Source organism: Oryza sativa, chromosome 11 (genome assembly GCF_034140825.1).
Source record: "Oryza sativa Japonica Group chromosome 11, ASM3414082v1".
Lineage (NCBI taxonomy): Eukaryota > Viridiplantae > Streptophyta > Magnoliopsida > Poales > Poaceae > Oryza > Oryza sativa.
Genome location: NC_089045.1, coordinates 17,356,947 through 17,376,453, shown reverse-complemented (window position 1 = coordinate 17,376,453; position 19,507 = coordinate 17,356,947). Strand labels below are relative to the sequence as shown.

General features: G+C 39.4%; 1 long non-coding RNA gene across 2 annotated transcripts; it reads right to left on the bottom strand.

The window, feature by feature from the left end:
• Window positions 1-4,316: 4,316 nt before the first annotated feature.
• LOC9269434 (uncharacterized) lies at window positions 4,317-7,711 on the bottom strand. 2 transcript variants are annotated; one of them, XR_010737916.1, is made up of 5 exons: window positions 7,170-7,711; window positions 6,044-6,389; window positions 5,680-5,946; window positions 4,975-5,138; window positions 4,317-4,890 (listed from the first exon to the last, which is right to left on the bottom strand). It is a non-coding gene; the product is annotated as an uncharacterized lncRNA (long non-coding RNA). The 2 variants fall into 2 exon arrangements; XR_010737915.1 differs by having other exon boundaries at window positions 4,975-5,056.
• Between the last annotated feature and the right edge of the window lie 11,796 nt (window positions 7,712-19,507).

Sequence of the window (19,507 nt, the reverse complement as noted above, 5' to 3'; positions counted from 1 at the left end):
ATTACCTGCATATAGGAAACAGATGATGATTTATCAAAAACTCTATCATTCCTACTCAAACACAGAGCCCAACATAAAGCAGAGGCACCAACAAGTATCAGTTTACTCTTTTTCTTGTCCACCCCCAAAGCCAACCATAAAAAATATCAGATATGCTTCTAGGAAGGTATAATCCAAAAGAAAACTGAACAGCTCTCCAAATAAACTTCGCATAATGACAATCTATGAACAAATGATGAATAGTCTCATTTTTCATACAGAAACTGCATCTTAAACTCCCATTAAAATTCCTTCTTGCTAGATTATGTTTAGTTAACACAACTCCCTTTAGCAAGTACCACATAAAGATCTTAATCTTTAACGGCATCTTAAGCTTCCAAATGAACTTATTTCTATCAATGTAACCGTTATTTATTAAATGTAAGTACATTGATCTAACCGAGAACTGACCATTCTGATGATAATTCCATCTAAAACAATCAGAAGAATCATCCAACTGGATATGAGCAATAGAAGCACACAATTCATACCAACATGTTAGATTATGTCCAACTAAAGCTCTCCTAAAGAAAACATTAAGCGGAACAGAGCCCATAACACTTGCAATAGAAGCAGTTTTCCTTCTGACAATAGCCTATAAAGATGGATATTTATCTCTGAAGGCCCTATTCCCTAGCCATTTATCCTCCCAAAATCTTGTTTGTTCCCTATTATTCACAATCCAAGAACCCATACTTAAAAAAGTATTTTTGACATTCATGAGTCCCTACCAAAAATGAGAATCACCTTGTTTTCTGTCAACTTGTGTTATAGACTTATTATAAAGATACTTTCTCTTCAATAAATCTTGCCAAACACCATTCTCATTAATTAACTTGTATAACCATTTACTCAAGAGACATTTCTTTTGAATCTCTAAATTATGAACACCCAAATCGCCCTGGTCTTTGGGTTGACAAATTATATCTCATCTAGTTAATCTTTACTTTTTTCTTATGATCATCCCCTTGCCAAAAGAAACGTGATCTAAAATAATTAATCTTTTGAAGAACCCCTTTCGGTATCTAAAAGAATGATATTATAAACATAGCTAAACTTGAAAGGACTGAATTGATCAAAACCAATCTACCCCCGACAGACAAAAGTTTACCTTTCCAACTACTAAGTTTTTTTTCTCAATTCTTTGCTCAATAACTTTCCAATCTTTGTTACTCAACTTCCTAAAATGCATTGAAATCCCAAGATATTTAAAAAGAAAAAACCCCAGCTTACAACGAAAAATACTAGAATATCGATCATAACACTCATTTGCCTGGCCAAAACAAAATAACTCAATTTTATGAAAGTTAATTTTCAAGCCAGATAAATTCTCAAACACAAATAAGATCAATTTTAGATTCTTTGCTTGTTGTAAATCTTGCTCCAAGAAAATGATAGTATCATCTGCATATTGCAACATAGACAAACCATCATATACTAAATGAGGGATTACCCCATTAAGAAAATCACTATCTTTAGCCCTTTTAATTAGCAAAGCTAACATATCAGCTACTATGTTAAAGAGAATTGGTGATAAAGGATCCCCTTGTCTAAGACCTTTATGTGTTTGAAAGTTGTCACCAATTTGATCCTTAGCTTTAATACCAGCATGTCCCCCTTGGATAAAAGAGGATATCCACTCACACCATTTGGGAGAGAAACCCTTCATCCTCAAAGTCTGTTGAACAAATGACCATTTTATCTTATCATATGCTTTCTCAAAATCAATGTTAAAAATTACTCCACTCATATTTGTACGATGCAATTCATGTAATGTCTCATACAAAATAACCACACCTGCATGATGTTTCTCCCAGGAATAAAAGCAAAGATGGTGGCATAACATATTTTTTGAGACCCTCTAGCGTGCACGTATGTGCGATGCGTGTAGCATAATAACCCTCTAATGCCGTTATGTCAAAGTCCATTTCTTTATGTAATTTAAGCAAAGTCCATTTTTTTTACTCTTGTATAAAAAACGGCTTTGTAGTTTATGGTGAAAAATGGAATTTAAGCGACGTTCAATGAGTTAAAACGGACTCTACCATTAATTAGTTTTGTGATTGTGCTAGTGTTTTAAGGAGGGTCTAAACAGAGGAATTTTTATCCTAAGTAGAGGCTTAAAAAAGGATGGTTACTATTAACACATTTAAGCGCTGTCAGATTTGGGGCAATCTATGTATTCGATTATTTTTCAATTGTAATTAATTAATTATTTAGTGTTCGTAAGCCGGACTGTGCAAACATGCATATTAAACTAAACCGGTTAGATTTCTTATATTGAAACTTATGTGCTTAAATTTAAGTACTAGATTTAACACTGATGCTTTCATGTACAACTAATCATTTTTCATTCTTTCCGTGTTTGCCGACGTAGCCATCGATAATGAAACATCTCCGATGACTTTATTAATCTCAAAATATCCCGGATTAATCTCTTGGAGGAGTTTCTATAGGTAGAGCGTACATGTGTATATTGAGTTTCCACAGGTAGAGCGTGCATAGGTATATTAATTAGTGTGTGTTTTTCTGTATATGGAAGCATATGCGTCTGTAAAAAGATATTAAGCATTTAACAAACGCTTTGCAGGTAGAGGACAGAAAAGATTGATAGCCCAGCCCAGCGTCGCCACTGGGCCCTTTGGTACCATTTCATGACTCGGCCGATCTGCTAGGAGGTTCGTCCGTTCGTGAATGGAATAAGTTCATCTGAGATCTGTAAACTTGTCGACGAATCCGATTTTCGTCCTTCAACCAGAAAACCAGATACAACGCGTCTCTCAATTGTTAAAACCAGTGTAAATGAGGTCCCTCGGCGGTTTTTACTGACGTGACGCCTACGTTGCTAATTTGACTCGGTCTTCATTTGACGTGGCATTGACGTGGCGTTTATGTGACAATTCGATCTGCAAGACAGCAAAGGTAGCCAGTAGCCATGTACATAATTTTTTAAACAAAAATCTTCTCGAGGAAGTGATATGTTGATCCCAACGATAACTCCTTTCTCCTTCTCCTCTCAGAACCCTCTCCGATCCCTCCTCGTCTCCGGTGGTTCGCCGCCGGCGATGGGGGAAGAGAGGTTGGGGGCTCCTTTTCTTTGTAGATCCGTCGTCGGACTTGTCCTGTGTGTCAAATTTTCTTGTAGTTGAGAGTTTCCTTTGGTGCTCGAGGTTGTAGTCGACGCTAGTCGTCCTCATCATAGCGCCATCGCGACTGCCTCCGGTGGTTTTGCCGGAGTTTGCTCACCATGTCTCTACCTTTCTTGCTGCTATCGTCAATTGGGTCATAGTCAGATCGGATCAAGGGTTGGTAACGCCGACCATATTGTCCCTCTCCGGCATGCAAGAATTAAAGGTGGCAACCATAGCACGCTTCTACGTTGAAAAAACTGCAGTAATGAAGCTTCTACCTCCAATGTTTGGAGGCCCCAGCTATGGCTCAGCTCCTAGGCTGATCCAGGTGTGTTGCTTTCTCTTTTTATCTCTGAGACTCTGACAGTGTATTTCTGTGGTAAGGCTGAGTTCCATCAGGTTTGCCAAAGCCAAAACCTCGTTGAGGGATTGAGCCAAGGCAAAATCTGGTGCAGCTTTGCTATGGGCAATCAAGTCATCTTTGACGACAGATCCAGCAAGGCATGCATGGAGGACTTGATTGCTTTTCTTGTACTAGCCTAGAGCCCGTACGTTGCAATGGAAAATAAATTGAGTTTCTAGCTTATTAAATCAATTAATAAAACACTTATTTAGTCTAAGTAATAATATGATTTTTCTTATTGAACAAGTAGGTGATTTTGAAATTTGGAGTGAGTCAATAGGGAAATAGGGAAGTACTCGCTAAAATGTGGTGTAACACTATAGATTGTGGGACCCACATGTTAGTGGTAGGAGCGGTGATGTTAAGTGTACAGATTTTCTATAGTCGTTTGCTAAATTCAGGACTTTTATGTATGTTCTCTGTACCCAAAAGGGAAAGAGATTCTGTGACTTAACTGCTGTGCAGTTGAGTCACTGACGTGTGGGCCATAGCAAAGTAGGACCCACATATCAGTGACTCAACTGCATGTCAGAGGATCTGCTTCCACCCAAAAGGGGTTGTCCTGTAAGATTGGCTATACGAGCCCAGTCCTTTTAATAAACTAGTAATCGTGCACGTGCAAGGCACCTTGGGAGAAAACAACACTTGCAAAAGTCTGTTCACACACTTAAGTTAGAAATATTTCTAGAGCATGTTTCCACACTGAATTTAAATATATTTCAAGTGCATGTTCAGACAATAACTTGGATTTTGTAAGTACATATCTACTAAGTCCATTATAGAATCAAATAGTTTGTGTACATTGTATAATACCAGTTCAGTATGAACTTGTATAGATCAGATAATACATATTGAGGTAACACTCACATGTATGAATTTGTAAATACTAATAGCTAAGCCCCAAACATTAAGAAGGGACCGTATAAAATATATGCAGACTGTGAGTTTAGGTGAAAAGGAAGAAAAAATAAAATGTAATTTCCATGACTGATATACCAACAAAATTTTTGAGTATGGATGACCATGGATGATTGATCCAGAATATGCAGTTCAGCAGAGAAAAGCATATATCTTTATTTTGATGTACATGCATTATCTAACAATCTTGAGTGGAGTTTGCTTTGTGCAAGAATGGATGTCTGGCAATGGCATGACAAGATTGTGCTCGATCGATATGATTGGATAGTTCTACATCTGCATTTCTTGAATCTGATTCTGCTTTCGCTTCAGACTAACAGGTCATGAATCACGTCTAAAATAGCTTATTTGGCTGATCAAGTTCAATGAAAAAAACTTAAGAAACGTCAAAACCCCCAACTGCATGTTGTGCACCAAATGTCAGATCTGAACATCAGTTTGAAGTCAAAATAAATGGATTCTATTCGGGTTTCAGTTAAGCACCTGATGTCAACATATCCTACCTCTGCTTCTCTGCAGAGTTCTTCAAGCCAGCGAAAAGATGACAGAGTCATCCATTGGTAAGCTGCAGTCATCGCATCAACACATTCAGCTGGAGAACCAGATACGAGGGCTTGAGATCCAAATATAAAAACACCAGTGCATCCCTAGCCATGACGTTGTCACTTAGTCGACAAGCAAAGGGCCTCCATACTCAAATTTGATCAATTAATATTAGAAAGTACATTTCATCAAGAATTCGCTACATTCCGTAACAGCCATCCTATCCATTGCATCAAAATATCATTAATAGAAACATACAAACTGATAGATAACAGCTTTGACTTATATATTTAATTAAACAGTGCATATTCTATACCAACGGCAGCAAACCATAAAATTGAGCTTAAATTGGTTATACGTTGATAATAAAGAATATGGTTTAATTGATACCTACATCCAACAACCATGAATACAGTACTTACATGACAAAATTTGCATCAACAAGGAGCATATGAGCTAACTAACAATTTGTATTGATGAAAATTGTATATATCTACAAAACAAAACATTTAGAACAATCCATGCACACAAACTTTTATAGAAGTATTTCTGAAAGTAATGACCTTCTTAATATCAGATGATTCACATTGCTAGTGTTCACATTGAAAAGTATTTCAGAAAGCAGAGAGGAAGAAATTAACTCACATATTGTTGGCAAGGTAGACATTAGTGTTGTCGAAGAAGCCGACAAAGCCGCCGCGGCCTGGGCCATCATCGAGGGTAGTAAATTTGTGGAAGAACTCGTCGAGGGCACACCAAGCTTCTCCACCTCCAAATCATGTTGTGAAGGCGGTGGCCGGTGCGTGGATCTGCTGCAGAGGAGCGATGCGACGGCTGTGTCCAATGCACGTCTTGCGGAACTTGCTCCTATCTTGAGACCTATTCAGCACATGGATGGTTTCAACCGATGACCTGAAAATACAATAATATAACCAAAGCAACAAAGAATTAGATCCAATATATATTAGGTAAAGATGATTAGCAAAGAAACCCAGATGAATTTATTAACCTGCTAGTAAATTTAGGCAGCTTCGATAGTTGGCAACGGAAAGGTCATGAGGCAAAGGCGAGCGATGATGCCCATCAAGCTGTGCGAGATGGCGGATCGATGATGTCAGCAGCCTCATTTGCAGAACTGGCCGGATTCGGAATGGCGGAGCCGTGGAGGCGATCTAATCTTCTCTGCCTGAGGTGGAGCGGCACGGTGCCAGCATCGACCGTCGGGGAAAGAGCAAGTGCGCGGAGGCGGCGATGTGATCGAGCACCATGGGAAGACCTTCCTGCTAAGTAGCCGTGACGAAGGCGGGAGGTGAAAGCATAGTCGCTGTCAACGTAATGTAGCAGCTCCAAGTCCTCTGTGTTCAGATGGGAGTCAGGAATCAACAAGGAAGTACTGCTCACCATTCAATGGTAAAAAATGGACCAAAAAATGAATCCCATCTTACCCACATCCAATGGGAATATAGTATCTACAAATGGGAATATAATCATGAGCATAAAGTTTGATTGTTTTATTCTGACTTTGTGTGTTCCAATTCATACTGCAAGCTGCCGTTATGTCATGCAATAACTCGCAGCAAAACTCTTGCTAGAAGGCTGGCAAATAAGCAATGACAGAACCTTTCTCCAGATGTTCAATTTCAGACACATGGTCCCCTTTAAAAAAATTTAGAAACATTGCTGTCCAAGGATATAAAATTCATATAGAAGACGATGCCAAATTCAGAAAAACAAATACAGTGGAGAATAAACCCGCACCCAACAATTATCCATCTACCTATCCACTAAAACAAGTATATGATATTTGCTACCGGCTTTCAGTCAATTACCTCATCTCTCAAATGACATGCTTTGAACTATCCCTCAACTCCAGTGTATTTTGTTAAAATCATGTGATTCTTCAATTATATATCGAGTGCAAAATTTCAGTATGCAGCATTCTATTTACTAATTGGCATTTTTTTTATCGATCTGTATATTTTATTGGCATTAAAATTTCATCCATTGAGATATGAGGTACATAACTGTTCGTGACCATACTGTTCATCATCGTGAGATGAACAAAAGTTCATCGTTTGAGAGATGAGATACATAACGGTATGAAATTGATACAAGAGAAGATTTCCATGACTCACCTTGGAGAGAGCGGAGAGCACAAACGATTCTGATGGACCATGTTGGGGATCGTGAGTAGAGGAGGAACGATGGATGACGACCTGGCAGTGAGTGGCGAAGGGGTGGCGTGATGGGACGATCGGCGGGGGCTCGGTCACCGTGACCCCGAATTGGCGGTCAGGAATCGATGGTGGTCGCGATGGCAACGGCCGTGAGGAGATCGGCTATGGCGTCTGAAGGGGAGAGCAGAAGAACCGCGGGCGTGGAGAGGGAGATTGCGGAAGGGGAGAGCGGAGGAACCGTGGGTGTGGAGAGGGAGATCACGGAAGGGGAGAGGGGAGGAACCGCAGGCGTGGACGGCGATGTGGCAACACCCGATCTAGGGGAATAACGGCAAATCGCGGGGGGCGGCGGCAATGTCGCAGGGGTGTCAGCACTGGCGAGGTGTGGGTGTGGATGGGCGCGTCGGTGATGCGGGCCAGCAGGAGCGGCGCAGCGATAGAGGAGCAAGAGCGGCTCAGCGGCGGCGGAAGGAGGAGGAGGCGCAGCGGCGGTTCTGGGTGACTTTTTTTTTTTTTTGGCGAGGAGAGGGATTGAGAAGCGCTAATTGCAGGGTTAATCCGGCGCTAATTGTAATCGCGGTATTAATTGCACCTAACAACTCGTGCTTTTTATATTAGTCTATAAATCAACGGCAATTTTCTAATTTTTCATTAACTAGTAAGGGAACCCGCGTATTGCGCGGGCATGTATTTCAGGATGCGTTTGAAAAATTTAGATGGGCGAAATATCAACAGGATGATAACTGCCATGTTTCAAAAGTACTATTTCTACATAATTTTTCTAAACTATTTGTTAGCTTTTAAAAAATATATATTTAATTCATTCGTATAAATAGTTATCTATCATCTGTATAAATACCAACCATGTTTCAAAAGTAAATATTTAGATTGTTTGGAAACTTGTCGGACAAATAATTAAACGTAAACTAAAAAGTAAAATGTTTTGTCTTGTTTAATTGAATGTTTGGTAGCCTTTTTTAACAAATCCTAAATAACTATTATTATTAGTAAACATGCTTTCCTTATTTGTACCATCAAGTTAGTTCTCTTTTTTGTTGGTTCAGATTCATACAAGCTGAGAGGGGAGGGGACGGCTAGTGTTCTGTTGTGCCCATGTGAGAGGAGGGCGAAGTGGAGGGGGTGTTTTGTTCAAAATGATTTAAGTGAAAATCGATGATCCTGTTTCTTTTATCAAAATTTCTAATATCCTTTTTTTCTAAATTTTAAGATGTAGCACATGACAGCTTAAGATTTTCTCTAAAATTATATATATTGGTTAAAAATAATGGATCCACCTATTAAGTACAAATTGATGGTCACATGTCTTTTCTTACAATTTGTAAGGTTTTATTTTTAATTAAGACATAACACGTGATGCCTTAAGTGTGCTACAGAAGATGTACATTGATTTGAGGTGATATAATACTTGTCGACGTTTGATGTCGCGATTCCGGTATTTGCATAGTATGGGGATCGTTGGTGCTAGGGTATACGCGAGACTGAGGTAAAAGAGACGGAGACGATGATTTTTATACAGGTTCGGGCCCCTGAATTGTCAGGTAATAACCCTATATCCTGTTGGCCGAAGCCGGTATTGCTCTTATTCACCATAATCACACCAGTACAATATTTGGGGTAGCCTATCTAACTGTTGTCGACATAGCGGTCTGAAGGTCTGACTCGTAGTCGACAACAGGGTAGCCTTCCTCCTCGAGTTCGTGCCCGGCGAGATCAGAGACAGCGCAATGTCTCTCCTATCAGTATCCGGAGACACCGTAGGGGACTAGCCGTGCCTATCCCTGAAGTCGATATCCGGCGTCTTGTCTTGACGTATGTTGGCTTCTGTTGTTCTGTAGATTGTGGTGGGTGTTGATTGTCTATGTTGATCGTCTCCCCCTCCTAGGGGGCCTTATATTTATACCCATAGGTGTCCCCTTGTCTAAGTAAAATTAGGGAAACCAATATGGATACAATCCGAGTAGTCCTTGTAGTTTACATGTAGAACTCTGGTTGTCTTTCCTTATCCGGAACTCCTCCTATATTCGCAGGTTATTTCCGTATAGGACATGGTATGTGGTGGGTCCTGCCGAGATTTAGTCAACTACTATTAGGTATGTGGTATCCATAATCCTGACAGTAGCCCCCGACTTCAATGCAAATGAACGAATTCATATTCTCAACCACGCGCAGACTTTGGAGTAACTGTTATCGAGCTCATGTGACCGTTCTCGATGAGTTCAGAGATAACGTTAGACTTCCTTTATCAACCTCGTGCGGGCACCTAAAGGGTTTGTCTGAGTCAATCTCTGATGTCAACTAAGAAAGTAGAGAGCATACGACTAAGTCTCCCGTCTTGCTGTAATCGAGAATTTGGATTGAAGTCAAGAAATTTTATCTCGGCGGGTACACCATCTCTTCATTCCGTACTCCTTGTCGAGATCCACCAACCGTTCTCGAGTAATCGAGTAGGCGTAGAGTCTGCGACGGAGCCTTGTCAACATTTGTCGTACTCGCCTTAGTCAATCTTGGTGTAGAACCATAGAGACATGGAGTCTTCGATAATGTCGAATAGAATTTTCCAATGTTTTGTATATGAGCGTCTACCGACTTCGATCAGTCAGTTTGTTAAGTTATACACTCTCCCTAGCCCCCAGCCTTGTCATCGGAGAATCGTTCTCGGATAATGAGGCTCTTGGACCTTTGACCTGCCTCGGTTGAACAAGCACTGATCCTAGCCCCCAGCCATGAAGTTGGAAAATCTATTTCCGATTACACGGCTTGGTTAATACGCACGGCGAGAACTCTTACACGACTAGATCTTACATGGTCTTTCGTCTCTGAAGAATCCGACAAGGCCTTATCCGCTCTGGGCGTCCCCAACCAAAGTTCCCTTAGGTTCCTCGGAGGCCTTGTCAGGACGACGTAAAGGGACATTAGGATAGGTTTCAACGCTAGGTGTCTTTGTGGTAAGGGATCTCTGGGTAAAACACTTGGCGATACTGTGCACCTGATATCAACTTTGTTGAAGTAGAGGTAATGGGAGAATCGCTACACCTCTGGTCAAGAACCAGGTAGTAGTCGTAACTCAACCACTAGAAGTAAATGTACGAGAGATCGCTACGATTGACTAGTTGAGAACCAGTGAGTAGGTATCTCTCGATCATTTGAAGTCGTAGTACGAGGACCGCTGCGTTATTGCTGTAGTCATACCTCGACCATCTGAGGTTGCACCAATGGAAGCGTTAGAGTTGGTTTATTACATGTGCATCTCATGTGGCCAGCATGACTCACACACCCAACTAGTAGCATATCCGGATGTCCGTTCGCAATCATGTCGGGTGATCAAACCGACAACGTTCACAAGGAATTATCCGTTAACAACTTTTTCTCAAATAGTCCAGCCATGGCCGGTGCTATGAGATAGGTCATCGGTCTTCGTTGGTAGGTTGGGCACGACGACTCTGCATTTGTCGAGATCGTCCTCGATAATGCGGTGTACTTGACCACAACCTACTCGAGTGCTCAATTGTTCCTGCAAAATATTTTCTAGAAGACAAGATATATAGCAGATAATATCGAGTATGTACTCAAAAAACTGCATGGATCTTCTAGCATTATCAGGATATAACGAGCAGATTAAATATCAGGGCATTATGTAAACCGTAAATAAGCATGATATATACATAGGAAAATAGAGCGAGCCCCCAGCATTAAACCGTTGTCGATTTAACATCGGGGACACTTGCACAATATATATTGTATAAAAAACATGCTTTAGGTAATTAAACATAATAAATTATAGATCTGACAATGCTGTATGATCTGAATAGGTATGATAAATTGCAGATAAAATATTGTGTACCTTTGTAGATACATGCCGGATGTATCTATGAAATTAGTAGATCAATTTAAAAAACCAATCTATCAATTACCTTGTCACGTACTCGTTCGATATCATGCGATCTGACATCTTTTGGTACGTCGCGTATCTTGAGGCTTGGTCGATCTCGAGAGATCGAATTGTTGATGACGATGGTTCCGATCTCGTCGGGAGATGTACTTAGACAGGTTGGATCTCCCCACAGCTAAAGTCGTCGAGTAGCTTGTTGTCGGAGAGTCCATCTCTTAAACCCATCTCGTCGAAATCCTGAAGCACCAAAATCCCCCTACCTGGTGCGCCACTGTCGACGTTTGATGTCGCGATTCCAGTATTTGCATAGTATGGGGATCGTTGGTGCTAGGGTATACGCGAGACTGAGGTAAAAGAGACGGAGACGATGATTTTTATACAGGTTCGGGCCCCTGAATTGTCAGATAATAACCCTACATCCTGTTGGCCGAAGCCGATATTGCTCTTATTCACCATAATCACACCAGTACAATATTTGGGGTAGCCTATCTAACTGTTGTCGACATGACGGTCTGAAGGTCTGACTCGTAGTCAACAACAGGGTAGCCTTCCTCCTCGAGTTCGTGCCCGGCGAGATCAGAGACAGCGCAATGTCTTTCCTATCAATATCCAGAGACACCGTAGGGGACTAGCCGTGCCTATCCCTGAAGTCGATATCCGGCGTCTTGTCTTGGCGTATGTTGGCTTCTGTTGTTCCGTAGATTGTGGAGGGTGTTGATTGTCTCTGTTGATTGTCTCCCCTCCTCCTAGAGGGGGCCTTATATTTATACCCATAGGTGTCCTCTTGTCCAAGTATAACTAGGGAAACCAATATGGATACAATCCGAGTAGTTCTTGTCGTTTCCATGTAGAACTCTGGTTGTCTTTCCTTATCCGGAACTCCTCCTATATTCGCAGGTTATTTCCGTATAGGACATGGTATGTGGTGGGTCCTGTCGAGATTTAGTCAACAATACTTATTGTCATTTTTTACAAAGCTCTGTTTTTTTATATTTGGTTAGCATGCAAAGGATAGGTGTGTATGCTCAAATTGTGTATTTCTTTATTTTTGTAAAGTGAAATATGAGTGATATGGATCTTGAATTATTTATTTAATTATAAATAAAATAACAATTCAAATAAACTAAAAATCAAATATAACATAAGAATCATAATTATTTAGCTTTCCAATTATTGATCATTTTTATATTATGTTGTTAATTAGTTAAAAATTATAAGACAGATGAGTTGAGTGAGAGAGGAGATGAAGAGAAAGTCAAATGGGACAAAATATGAACACTACAAATCTACTAATTTTATTATTGATTTATTATACTATCCGAATGGGAGAAGTAATTTTTTTGGAACAATAGTCAGTGTTATTAGGTTTACTTTACTTTTGTCATTACTTTATTGTGAACTTATATACAATGATAAAACATATATCATTATTTTTCATAATTTTATAATTGTTTGAATGACATGCAAAAGTCAGAAAATATAACCCCAAATATGGGTCTTTAAATGTAAAATAATCAAAAGACATAAGAAAAATATTACTTGTATGATTTAGGGGATCCCATGATTTATGGTATAGCTGCTTATTTTTTAGCATAACTCTTGCTTTCTAACTAAATATTTTGGGAACATTACTCATAGTTATTTTTATTTTACGTTTATGATTGTAGATATCATTTAATTATTATGAAGTGTATAATATTGTTATTATTTCATATTTTTACAATTTATTGAATGGCATGCAAAAGTCTAAAATTATAATCCAAAATGACATCTTTTCCTCAAAGTTAAATTATTGTGGAAATTTGGTCTTTAGCTGAAGATTTAATCATAAATAATTTTAAAGATATAAGCGGATAAATATTAGTTGTTTGATTTAGGTGTTATAATTGCTGAATTATTTAATAAAAAAATTTTTTTTTCAAACTCTAATAATAGGATAATAAATATGTAAAAAATATGAAGAAATCGAGGGAAGTATGGGTGGAAGTACGTACTATCCTATAAAAGAAACGTATGTAACGTACAGGCCCATGGTATACCCCGGTTTGGGGTTAGGTAGGATTTTTCTTTAGATAAACCTATTGTTGGAAAATAAGGGTCCACCTAACTTAATGAAAATCAGTGGATAGATATTTTGTTTTTTCTTAGAAATTTTATAAATTTATATAATTTATTATAGTACCACGTGGCGGTTTATGAGCGTCTGTAGGATGCCACGTGGCGGTATAGGAGTATCGGTTGCCATGGCTACTTACGGGACAATGGTGTAGGTGGAAGGATTTGTTTAAATTGATCTGGCGGATGAAAATAGTGGGTCCACCGACTTAAGTTAAAATCATGGGATAAATATTTTGTTTGTTCTTAGAATTTCTTGGAATTTCTCTATTTTTTAGAGTGCCATGTGGTGGCTTGAGAGTGTTTGTAAAGAATAAATGGATTAAACGGGCTAGGGTATTTCAACTCTTTATGTGGTACTATGTTTGAACGACTTGCAAAGGGTCAAAATAAAATGAATGCAATTTTTACAAGTGCAATTATAGTCAACAGGTGTATCAAATTTTAATTTGTGATTTTAATCATGCATAAATAACGTAATGATACAAATAGAACGTATAATTAAAAGTTAAAAGATGTTATGATTATTTAAAGTATCCAAAATATTTCTTATAAAGAATAGCCAAATTTGGTCTGTTAGAAATTAAAGAAACATTCGTAAAGAGAAAAACGGAGAGGAGGTACATACCAATGTGCAAACCGCACACACCCTGCATCCACGGGAAGAGGGACACCTTTTATTATTAAGAAAGAGAAAAAAATGTAATCCAATGGATTGGAGTGGTGAGTCTATTATATTTAGTGAAAATCAAAGGCTATTTGTTTCTTTTTTCTTAGAATTCCTAAATTTTATTCTAATTTATTAGAGCCGCACGTGACGCTATAGAGCGTTTATATGGGTGGCATGTGGCGGTTTAGGAGCGTTTATAGGAAGTATAATAGATTTTTAGTATATAATAGATAGATTGGATATCATCAATATAATTTGGGACGTGTTTGTAGAATTATTTAAGGTGACATAATATATGTTGTCAACTTTTTATAATTAAAATATTTCCTGGTTATATTTTGTTGCGATGCAAAGAATATGGCCCATATATAGAACAATATGAATCAACAATATGGACATTGTTTAATTATAAATATAACAACAATAAAAAGTAAAACATGTGACTTAAATTTAACACTGAAATTAGAGATTGGGAAAGGGAGTACGTACAAACCTACCGGAGGAAATTAGGTAACGTACTGGGAGGGGAGGTGGGGACAGGTGTTTATTAGACCTAATGTTGGAAATATTGACCCCACCAATTTAAAGAAAAATTATTCGTTATATTTTAGAGTGCCACTTGACGGCTTAAGAGTTTTTTAGGACGCCACGTGGTGGTTTAGGAGCGTTTCTGAAAAGTTTAATGAAAGTTTAATGTACTTTATATAATAGATAGATTTATTAATAATAACTAATACTGTATTGTTTAAACTAAATTATTAGTAATTCGTTTGGACGATTTATCAAAATATGACCAACAAGTCCACGCTTGCTGGTGCAGCCAGACCAGCAATACACGACCAGACGAGAATTATAGAAAGAAAAACCTATTGCATTGATGGCACAGCGCGGAAGAAATCATTCGACCTAGGGTTGGGGATTGCCGGCACATTGCCCTCTCCCCCTTACACATAGATCCTGCCGCCCCTCCGACCCCTCCCCCTCCCCTTCCCCCTCCCCCCGCGCAAGGATTTGCTGGCGGTTTCATGCAAGGACGATGATGATGAGGATGACGGCAGCGGCAACGTTGTCATTTGGATTCCAGGGTTAGGGTTTTGATTTTTGGAATTTCTTTTTGCGATTTTTCCTTTAAGCAATCAGACCGCTTACGCGTTAGCATTAAAAAACCGATTTTCGCATGCACTTGTTCTACACGCATGCAAAATTTTTATTTTCACAGATACATACGGGTCACCCTCCCGCATGTAAAAATTTGTTTTTATGCAAGGAAGAATCTTTTACATAGTAGTGAAGTTTGTAATCAAATAATTTTTTTATCACAACTTCCCTGAACACCTTTGTGAGGTACACGGTACCCGGGTATCCAACGATAAGCTTTGGGCCGCACCTCATGGGGTGGGTCGAGTGTCCTAGGCCCATGCGACGTACTTGTAAATAAAGAAAGAGAGATTCCCTAGATAAGATATAAATCTTAGGGATCCTGCATATCTTTTATAGATATAGAATAGAGAGATTTGTAGATACTTTTCTTGTAACCCTCCCCCTCATCCTATATAAGAGGGGGCAGGGGTCCCGAGAGAGGAGGTCGGATCATCTCCACAACCCGACATATCTCCTCTTCTTGGCTTCTCAGTTCATTTTTCCACATAGGTACAGAGAAAAACACACTGGATATAGGACACTGGATATAGGGTATTATCTCTTTCCAAGGACCTGAACCATCATAAACACCTACGTCACCATCTCTGTTTAATTTTGCGCACCCCATTAAATATATTGTCAGTCATAAAAATCGACCACCTTGCTAATGGCCTTATATGGTCAAGCGATCCCACGGTGAGGTAAGAATATTTTATTTTATAGCATAGACCAGAAAGAGAGAAGAAACAGAAAAAAAAAAACGTCCGAGCGGTTAGGTAGCAGCGGTGAGCACACGCGGCAGTCCTCTCGTACAGAAGCCGCACTACTGTGTCAGAACAGCTCCATCTTTATAAAGTCAGGAGAACTATGCCAAAGTCCTTGCCAACGTCTCCGTGCACTGGATTTAATAATAAATTAAAAATATGCGTCTATAATAAATTAGAGATATCGGTTTAAAAACCAGACCGGTAGTATTGGTGATGGTTTTTCTTTAGAACATCACTAATGTATATGGCAAAATAATCCATATAGATGGGTTCTATCTAAGTATACTTTACCTATAGCAATCCTTACAATATATATAGACACAAGGTATCATTAGTAGAAAAAAAGAGATGAGTCGAGATAGATAATATTATTTATTTTCATATGGATAGTCCATATGTATGTAAGTATTTTTTTTGTTATTTTTTCTATATAGACTAGTTGCACAATAGTAGTAAGTGGTATATAGAATGATGATTCAAATGCAAAAGTAAGATAATATGACTTTATGAGAGAAGAAAATTAGGAAGATAGTTTGGACCATATATTAATCATCTAAGAGTTAAAAACAATTGAAGTGATATGGATCTTCCTTTTCTCATTCTCAGCTGCGCTACGGTGTTCTCCCCTAGAACCGTTTGAGAGGAAGATTGGCAAGGTCAAAGGGGTGAATATATAACTCTGGAGTCTCACGTAAACTGGTTTTCAGAAGTGCTGGGAGTGCAAACTCGTCCTCATCAAGCAAAAGCAGGGTGAACAATCGAATGAGGCCATTCCGCCAATGGTTGATCGATTTGATGGTCTTCAACCCCTTACTTCTCTCTCCACAAGTGGTTGGGGGTGTTGTTGTGTTTGCTTGTTTATCCATCGGCGTAGGTGCCTTCTCCTATCTTATTATACGACTCTCGTCTTTTATTTTATCTTCTCTTGTTCGTTAAGTTTATATATCTATTGTTATTTGGGTTTCCTTCTATAAGTTGACAGGTGACAGGGTTTTATTTGTCTTTATCTTTACCTATGTTGGTATTTCTTAACGACATTACTAGAAATATAATTACCAGCAATGGCGCAGAAACACTCGTGGTATATTATGGTTACAATTTCATCTGCAAGCGTGCGGATATACAATTATATCATTTCACCTAAAAGTATTCCAAGGGTATCGTATGTGTTTAATCCCGAGAGAAAATTATAATAGAGAGAACCGAGCTAATATTTATATGTTACTTGTAATAATCAAAGTCTAGGCATGGGTCAGTTTAATTCAAAGGGTAGGGTGACACGAATCAGAAGCATTCACTATTCTCATACATACTAATTCTAGGCCAAGTGGAAAAAATATGAAAAAAAATCATTTCCTATACTTCTAATATACATACACACTTTAGTCGATATTATCTACTACCTCCGTCCCAAATTAGTGGTCACTTTGACTTTTTTATGCAACGTTTGACCATTCGTCTTATTTGAAAAATTAGTGCAAATATAAAAAATGATAAGTCATACTTAAAGTACTTTTGATAATAAAGAAAGTCATAAATAAAATAAATAATAATTCTATAATTTTTTGAATAAGACGAATGATCAAAAGTTACAAACAAAATCAAAGCGACAAGTATTTGGGACGGAGGTAGTACTATATGATTATATAGCCAATACCCCTTACGATGCCATCCTGGTATTTCGAGATACCACCCCTGGTTGCCGAGTTCCTTGCGACAACCCGTCATGGTCATCCAACCAGGGCTAAATACGGAGAAGTACCCTCCCCAGGAAAGTAACTTAGGATTATATACACACGCGGTGGAATACCCGTACTGAGTTGTCACCATCAACGGCCCATCTTGACGTATCCACAGCATATAACCGCAAATAATGATATTCAATAGCCTATGCACCTCGCTTATCTACCAAATACTACTCTACAATCACCGTCGTGACTCAAGAGTATTCATATAAATGAACATTATACCCACACCATTGCATCTCCCGAGTAAGCTAGCTAGACAATTATATCTCGAATAATATCTTATAAAGTCGGTACTCAAATAATCACAGTGAAGTAAAGTACTGTAAATATATTGAGAAGAATATTCTATAAATAGTACAAGTCTTACAAAAGAAAGAAAAGCTACTAGAGCCATACCCGAACTCTTCCGAAGACTCCGGGGACTGAAGATTCTATCCTATTTCTATTCCACTATGCTCTAGAGACTATACTAAACTTGAGAGAATGTATGAAGCTTCTTGCTTGAGATGTGTCTTGAAATAGAGGGAGTGAGGGCCTTTTATAGGCTGGTAATGACATTTATGGCGGTTGGAAAGGTCGGTAGTACCCTCCAACCACCATAGGGAAGCAATCCAGACCATCCAGCCAAACCCTGCATCGGATGGCGTTACGGCTGGTTCGGCCGAACCCTGGGCTGGCCCAATCGGCCCAAACTTTGGCAGGCGGCCTCCTCTTCCGCTCCTCTCCGCAGACTTGTGAATTTTGGTCTTCCTGGGTCTTGTAAATTTGGTGTTCTCAGCCCATTTGTCTTCAAGTCTGATTCTCGACAGCGTAGGATTGATCTATTGTATGGTTTTGCTATCGAATCTCCTCTATTTATGTTTATTCTCTGCAAGAGGTTAGAAATCCTAGTTCTAGTGGAATATATCTTATTTTGACACAATATGCATTGCAAGCATGACTTAGTTCTCCTTTATTTTGGTAATATTGACGGGCGAAACTGATCGCTAACGACCGTAAGCAATCTAAAAGATTAAAATCTGCTTCCAACCAAAAATTAGTTCGTCCGTCCAAAATTTTCCATACATCGTGCATACGTGTCCAATCCGGCCCCATGCTCCCTTCCTCTCCCGCGGCTTTCTGCTGGCGCCTCCCCTCCCTGTTGCCCCATTGTCCCAGCACTCCTATCCTCCCGTGCGCCCCCTCCCTTCTAGCAGCTATCTCCTCCCAGTGCGCCACTCTTCTCCCGACCCTCCATCCCTTCTCGCCAGTGCGTCCTCCCGAAGCACACTGGCTTCAGCGCTAGGGAAGATGATGAATATTGTTAGTTGATTTCTGTTTGTCTTTCGTTCCTCCCTCGTGTTAACTAAAACGGAACCCCCCTCACTCGGAAACACATTTTGACACATTCATCTGGCCGTGTTCACTATCAGAGATCGTTGTTGTTGTTTTCCGGGGACCACTTCATTGCCACTCGTGTTCTTGCTATCGTTGTCAACCGCAGCGTGTTCAAGGAAAACGGAATCCCCTCATCTCGGAACGCGTTTTGACACACTCACCTGTCCGTGTTCACCACCAGAGCTCGTCAAGTTGCTGTTTCTCTACCGGGACCATGTCGTTGGCTCCCGCATTCCCATTGTTTTGGTAATTCAGTTTTCTTCGATGCCAACAATAGCACGTCCAAGGAAAAAGGAATCACCTCATTCACGAACGTGTTTTAACGCACTCACCCGGCCGTGTTCACCACTAGAGCTCGTTGTTGGCGTTTCTAATCCTGTTAGGACCACATCGTTGTTGGTCGCGTTTCTGTTGTTTTGGTTTTCTTTGTTGCCAACCACCGCTATCTATGGACGAGTCACATCGTGGAACACATCCGGACACTTTCCTCGCTACCGTTTGGTGAATTGGAAAATTTTAATATATGTCAAAGAAACGAGTACCCGTTCAAAATTAATATTTCATCTATG